The sequence below is a fragment of the Anastrepha obliqua genome, unplaced genomic scaffold, assembly GCF_027943255.1.
Source record: "Anastrepha obliqua isolate idAnaObli1 unplaced genomic scaffold, idAnaObli1_1.0 ptg000250l, whole genome shotgun sequence".
Taxonomy (NCBI): domain Eukaryota; kingdom Metazoa; phylum Arthropoda; class Insecta; order Diptera; family Tephritidae; genus Anastrepha; species Anastrepha obliqua.
Window position 1 is genome coordinate 20,001 of NW_026562291.1, and position 7,500 is coordinate 27,500.

A 7,500-nucleotide genomic window follows, 5' to 3' on the forward strand; every position below is an offset into this window, starting at 1 on the left:
CGTTTTGTCCATCGATATATCCACTCCCACATCTACCCCCCAATTGTGGGTCAATGTAAGGAGCTGCCCCCCCACTCGCTCCAATTCCTCACGCGAACGGCCCTCAACCAAAATGAGAAGGTCGTCCGCATACGCACAGTGTTTACAGAGTGGCTCTAACTGCCGAAGCAGGGAGTCCATCATGAGGTTCCAAATGAAGGGACCACAGACGGATCCCTGCGGACAGCCTCGCTCCACCCCAATCTCCACACTCCCGCCCACTCCTACCATGGATGCTTTTCTGTCCGAAAAATAACTCCGCCATAGAGTAATTTCCGGACAGCCAAGCTCCTCTAATCTCTGCAACACACGATCCCAGCGCAAGTGATCAAATGCCCCCTTAAAGTCAATAAATATGCCAAGGACATATTTATTGACGTTTTCCCTAACTACACTCTGAACATACAACCACGCATCCTCTATACCACGTCTTTTCCTAAACCCATACTGCCTATCCGACCTAACACCCCGAGTTAGCTCCTGAAGCCGCTCAACCATAACCCTTTCCAGCACTTTTCCAAGTACTGGAAGGAGGCTGATACCACGATAAGATCGAGGATCGCTCCTGATCTTATCGGGCGACTTCAAGAGTGCAACGACCCTAGCAATTTTCCACTCGCGTGGAAAATATCCCTCCCATATGCATTTATCATAAATGGCCTCCAAATATTCCGGAATGAACTTCCACAAGCATTTGCACATCTCTCCGTTCAAACCATCGAAACCTGGAGACCTTTTAGACCTGACCAGGCCAAATGCATAATCCAACTCCTCAGCTTCTATTGGAGGGACAGGCACCTCTTGTGCAGGAGGAACCTGAACCTCAGCCCTGGGAAAAAACTCGCCTAACAGAACATTGGCACACTCTCTCCACGTCGATAATACAGTATCACCTACGCGAAGAGAGCTAGCCATCTCATTTCGACGACCCCGACAGATCCTATAGACCTGTCCCCAAGGGTCGTCCCTATTATCCCCCACAAATCTCCTCCACTCTTCCTCCTTCACTCTCACAAGCATCTTCTTATACTCTTTCATCCCTACGCTAAATTGATACTTGAGCTGAGACAGATTCTCCGAATTGGTCCGCCTGCCGCGTTGAAACAAACGCCTCAAGCGTCGGACAGACCTCCTCTTTGAATTTAACTCACTCGTCCACCATTTCACACCTTTCATTCTCACAGCCCTAGCTTTCCTAAACAATAAGTCATTCACACCCCAGACACATTCATATAGACGAGCAATTTGCTCGTCAACCCCCAATTCCTCAAACTCCCTAAGCGGTATATCCAATACCGCTTCCCTAACAGTATGTCCATATCGGTTCCAGTCGGTACACGAGGTACGCCATCGCCTCAATGGACTCCCCCCTTCTAGCTGCGGGGTACGGGGAGTAACCATAATTTGTATTAAATTATGGTCACTAATTCCCCAACCCCCCCTAACACTCCATTTACACTCGAACCTACCCGCTGCTGCGTCATTCATGAGCGTCACGTCAATGTCACTCACACCTCTAGGCCCCTCAAACGTATACCATACGCTTGGTTCGTTTGCTACAAGAAGGTTATTCGCCACAACCCACTCGCTCATAACCTCACCCCGATTGTGGCTCCGATATCCAGCAGTATGCCTGGATACCTTGCTGAACCACATCGGGGAGGTAGCATTCGCGTCAAGACACACGATGGCAGGAATGCTACTCTCAAGTAGTAGCACCGCATCAATGTATCTTAAGTAGGGCTCTAGAGGCTCGTCAGACTTGCAGTACAAGCTGACGACATTCATTCTGCCGAATTCCCCCTCGACACACACACATACTCCCCACTGTGATGAGTCAACTACTACACAAGAGTAGCTTGGCTCACACACAGCTACTGCGGCCTTGACTCCAAGGTCCGTAAAGACCCTGAAGCCCCCAGGAAGGCCTCTCACCACCCCATTGGTGGAGTATGGTTCCTGGAGCAAAGCAATGCCGCAGCCCCCCTCCGACATACACGCCCCCAATTCACACATCACGGCATATGACCCCTGACAGTTCAGTTGATATAGTTCAACCATCAATGTCTAGCGTTCGCACGGGCAACAATGGCACAGTACACCGGGCAGACAGTGGACATCATCAGATGTCCGGCTGGCTTGCCCTTAAATGCACAGTTGCGACAATGCGGGGCATTGCCACAACCTGCACTCCTGTGTCCTTCTTGCCCGCACCTACGGCAGACATCCTTCTTGGCTCTGCATTCTGCCACCCTGTGGTCAAACCCCATGCATCGGAAGCAGCCGGGCGTCAGTTGGTCTGGCCGTACCCGGAAGGAAAACCACTTTATGTAGCAACGACCTGCTTCCAGGAGGGCGGACATTAGCATGTCCGTTCCCTCAAGGACAACATTCGTCACCCCATCGGGGCTGACCTTCCAAGGACGGCTGATCATCCTCACGTCCTTCTCACGGCACCCAGGGCTGAACTCCTTGAGGTTCAACCGGAACAACTCTCCCATGAAATCTTCAGGGGAGATCTCCGTGTGGACCCCCTGGACCACAACCCTAGGCCCCAGCTTCCGATGTATGCTCACATCGAGCCCTACCTCGGAAAACTTGGCATTTTTCGCCAAGTTATCCCTCTCAGCAACGGATGGGGTGCGAATAATCGCACCTCCATCCTTCAGCGGGCGCACCTCGTGCACCCTTACCCCCATGGAAGGCCCTACCTCCTTGACCACTTTCTTTATAACCTCCTTGGATGTAGTGGCGGTTTTACCCCTCACTACTACCGACCAGGTCTCAACTGGCTTGGGCACCGGCAATGCAGGCAACACAGGCGCAGGCGCCTGAGGTGCCGGCATCATCGCTGCACCAGCCAGCGCAGCTCCAGCCGTCCTCCGAGGTGCTTCCTCCCTAGTGACCTTCGTGGCTTCCAACTGCCCACGAAGATGGGCTATTTCCGCCACCATGTCAACAAAGAGTTCCTCGAACTCCAGGGAGTATCCCAGGAGGTCCTTAGCTAAACTCTTTGGGACGCCGTCCATGTCTATGACGGCTCCACTAAAGGCCGTCACAATGGACTTAAAGCGTCCCATAAATTCGCCCCCAACCTTCTTCTGTTCGGCACCCCCCCCGAACGCTCCCAAACCTTCCTGGGAAGCACCCAATCTCTTACAGAAATCTACCAAGTGCTTCCCAGCTGGACCTAATTTAGCCCCTGTCTTACGCCCCTTTCTCCCACTCCCAATTTTTCCACTTTCGGAAGCGCCCTCGCTTCCACTCACCCCCGACTTACTAGAAGGCACCTTTTCAGGTACCTTTAAAACCTCCTTACCCATTTTTTCCACCGGAACCGCTGCACCTCCAGCGGTCTTCTTCTTAGTACGGGGAGGAGACCGCAAAATCACCTCCTCCTCTCCGGACGTCGATTCGTCCATTGCCGACGATGGCACCGCCGAACCGCTTGGAAGAGGGGTGTTCGCCCTCTTCCGAATACCGTCTAGTTTGGGCATAGCCCAACGACCCTCACACGTAGGTAGCCGAATTCGCCGGATAAAGGCCTCCCAAGCAACAACAAAAATTTGGTCCCTTTTGGGCAACGGCAACTACTGCACGGCAGGAGTGAATCCCGCACAGGCACGCACACAGCGGCTGCACCTATCGGCGAGCCAAAGCAAAGCGCGAGGGCGTAGCCCACAGCGCCAACCAAAGGTTTGGCAAAGGCCACCACCAATGCCTTGCCGGACAGAACACTGTTCCCCGAACAAGGACGGGTCGACCAAGGTGGAGCTAACGCCGAGCTCGACCGCAGGCAAAAACACAACACGCTTTGGTCGTAGCACCTGCACAAGGTATTCAACCTTGGCGCAGTACTGTACCCACGCACAAAAGAGGACGCCCTTTTTACTGTTGCCAAATATGGCAATATAGCGGCACGACTACCTAGTGTACGCCCGCACTGTACTTCCACGCCGAAATGTAACGGCACACGCACACGAGAAGGACGCCAAAAATTAGCGGCACACGCCAAAAACCACGCCAGAAATAGCGGCACTCAAAGGTTGTAAACAACTTACCAACAAGGTACACTTGTACGCAATGTACAGCCACGCAAACGGTGGCGTCACTAGCACAACACACCACGCCGAAAAACAACGGCACGCCCGCAAAAGTTGTAAACAACTTAATGGAAAATTTCCAACGCTGTATCTAGCAGCACTCACAAACACGCACTCTGTGTCTATAGCACGGAGTATATTGGCACTCACTGGAGTGTCCAACAACACTACCGTACGGCACTTAATCACTCGTAAACAGTGTACAGCTACTACAAAGTAGCGTCACTCGCACAACGGCACTTTCAATCACAATTAATTGTAAACACTGTACCGCTATGGTACAGCCACAACAATATTGGCGTCACTCGCACAACTGTAATACACCGGTTATCACACACGAATATAAACGCAAAAGAAATCGCAAAAATCGCTAATCACCACTTAGCACACGACACGTCCGCACTATTCAACAGTCAAACTGAGAATGAGTAGATAGGGACAGTAGGAATCTCGTTAATCCATTCATGCGCGTCACTAATTAGATGACGAGGCATTTGGCTACCTTAAGAGAGTCATAGTTACTCCCGCCGTTTACCCGCGCTTACTTGAATTTCTTCACTTTGACATTCAGAGCACTGGGCAGAAATCACATTGTGTCAACACCCGTTAGGGCCATCACAATGCTTTGTTTTAATTAGACAGTCGGATTCCCCAAGTCCGTGCCAGTTCTGAATTGATTGTTAATTGATAATCGTTATAATTTAAAAGGAATATATATCGAATGATATAATTCCTTAAAAATTTTAGCAAGAAAGTTCCACAATTGGCTACGTAACTACTATCCGGGGAACAAGAATCGTAATTCTCTATTTACCCAGAACGAGTACATAAACCATGGTATTGCTTCCCAATCAAGCCCGACTATCTCAATCTTCAGAGCCAATCCTTATCCCGAAGTTACGGATCTAATTTGCCGACTTCCCTTACCTACATTATTCTATCGACTAGAGACTCTTCACCTTGGAGACCAGCTGCGGATATTGGTACGGCCTGTTGAGAAGTTTGCGTGACCCCACCATAAATTTTCAAGGTCCGAGGAGAAAATATCGACACAACAGTAAATGTCATGCTCTTCTAGTCCATCTACCATATCTCTCTTCGAAAGACTTCCATGGTAGTACGACTATAAAACAGAAAAGAAAACTCTTCCGATATCTCTCGACGGCTTCTTTATGGTCGTTCCTGTTGCCAGGATGAGCACAAGGCCCATTTTTAATAACAAACGGATACTCAACAGGTTACGGAATTGGAACCGTATTCCCTTTCGTTCAAAATAATTCAAGTATTTTAATTATTTTTAAATATATTTTTATTAATATTTTTTTTTATTAAAAACTTGAAAATTTTCGGCTTTCGCCTTGAACTTAGGACCGACTAACTCGTGATCAACCACTGTTCACACGAAACCCTTCTCCACTTCAGTCCTCCAAGGTCTCATTCGATTATTTGCTACTACCACCAAGATCTGTACCAATAGCGGCTCCATGCAGGCTTACGCCAAACACTTCTAAGCACACTATTGTACCCTCCTACTCACTAAAGTTTCAAAATTTATAAATCAATCGAAATTGTTTTATAAATCATCTACTTTAGCGGTAATGTATAGGTATACAACTTAAGCGCCATCCATTTTAAGGGCTAGTTGCTTCGGCAGGTGAGTTGTTACACACTCCTTAGCGGATTACGACTTCCATGTCCACCGTCCTGCTGTTTTAAGCAACCAACGCCTTTCATGGTATCTGCATGAGTTGTTAATTTAGGCACCGTAACATTACGTTTGGTTCATCCCACAGCGCCAGTTCTGCTTACCAAAAGTGGCCCACTGGGCACATTATATCATAACCTCAACCTTCATATCAAGAAAGGTGAGGTTCTTACCCATTTAAAGTTTGAGAATAGGTTAAAATCGTTTCGACCCTAAGGCCTCTAATCATTCGCTTTACCAGATAAGATTATTTTATATAATTTTTAAATGCACCAGCTATCCTGAGGGAAACTTCGGAGGGAACCAGCTACTAGATGGTTCGATTGGTCTTTCGCCCCTATACTCAATTCTGACAATCGATTTGCACGTCAGAACTGTTTCGGTCTTCCATCAGGGTTTCCCCTGACTTCAACCTGATCAAGTATAGTTCACCATCTTTCGGGTCACAGCATATATGCTCAAGGTACGCTCCAGTTAGAGGTATAAATAATAATAAATTATCATTATACATAACTATATGGAACGCCCCGGGATTGAATTAATTGACTATTTATTAAAAAATAGACTAAAAATTAATCCCATTATATTTAAGTTAAGTTAATTATGCCATTAAGTTTAATATAACTCAATGACTTGCACATATGTTAGACTCCTTGGTCCGTGTTTCAAGACGGGTCCCGAAGGTATCCTGAATCTTTCGCATTGTTAATCATATAAATGCATACAAATAAATATTAATATCATAGATATTAAATTTTTTGTAAAATTCAAAAAATGAATTTTAGCATTATATATAATAAAATCTATCAACACTTTATCAAATCATTAGTATTTATTTTATGTTAATATGCTTAAAAAGCAAATTAATTTAAATAAACTTAATATCACCAATGATTCTTTTGATAAATACTTTATTATGTTAATAGATTACAATGTCCTTATATGAAAAAAATGCACATTATTTTTTTAATTATTTAATGATGAATTTTTCATAATGGATATTCAGGTTCATCGGGCTTAACCTCTAAGCAGTTTCACGTACTATTTAACTCTCTATTCAGAGTTCTTTTCAACTTTCCCTCACGGTACTTGTTTACTATCGGTCTCATGGTTATATTTAGTTTTAGATGGAGTTTACCACCCACTTAGTGCTGCACTATCAAGCAACACGACTCTTTGGAAATATCTTTCTAGTAATCATTAACGTTATACGGGCCTGGCACCCTCTATGGGTAAATGGCCTCATTTAAGAAGGACTTAAATCGTTAATTTCTCATACTAGATATTAAGATATTCCATACACTGCATCTCACATTTGACATATAGACAAAGTGACTTAGTGCTGAACTATTTTCTTTTCGCTCGCCGCTACTAAGAAAATCCTTGTTAGTTTCTTTTCCTCCCCTCATTAATATGCTTAAATTCAGGGGGTAATCCCATATGAGTTGAGGTTGTTTTAATATTCTTTTTTTATCTTCTCACAATTTAATAAAAAAAATTATATCATCTTTTCATCTCTATTTTTCTTTTCTCCTTTTATATATTGTAAATATATAAAAATAATAATAATGTAAAATGAGGCAATCCTAGAATAAAAAATTTAATTTTTATGCTAGACATTCCTCCTTTTAATTACATATATAAATTATTATT

At 45.5% G+C, this 7,500-nt stretch overlaps 1 pseudogene; it reads right to left on the reverse strand.

The window, feature by feature from the left end:
- Positions 1-4,530: 4,530 nt before the first annotated feature.
- LOC129252516 (large subunit ribosomal RNA) lies at positions 4,531-7,301 on the reverse strand (annotated as a pseudogene).
- Positions 7,302-7,500: the final 199 nt, after the last annotated feature.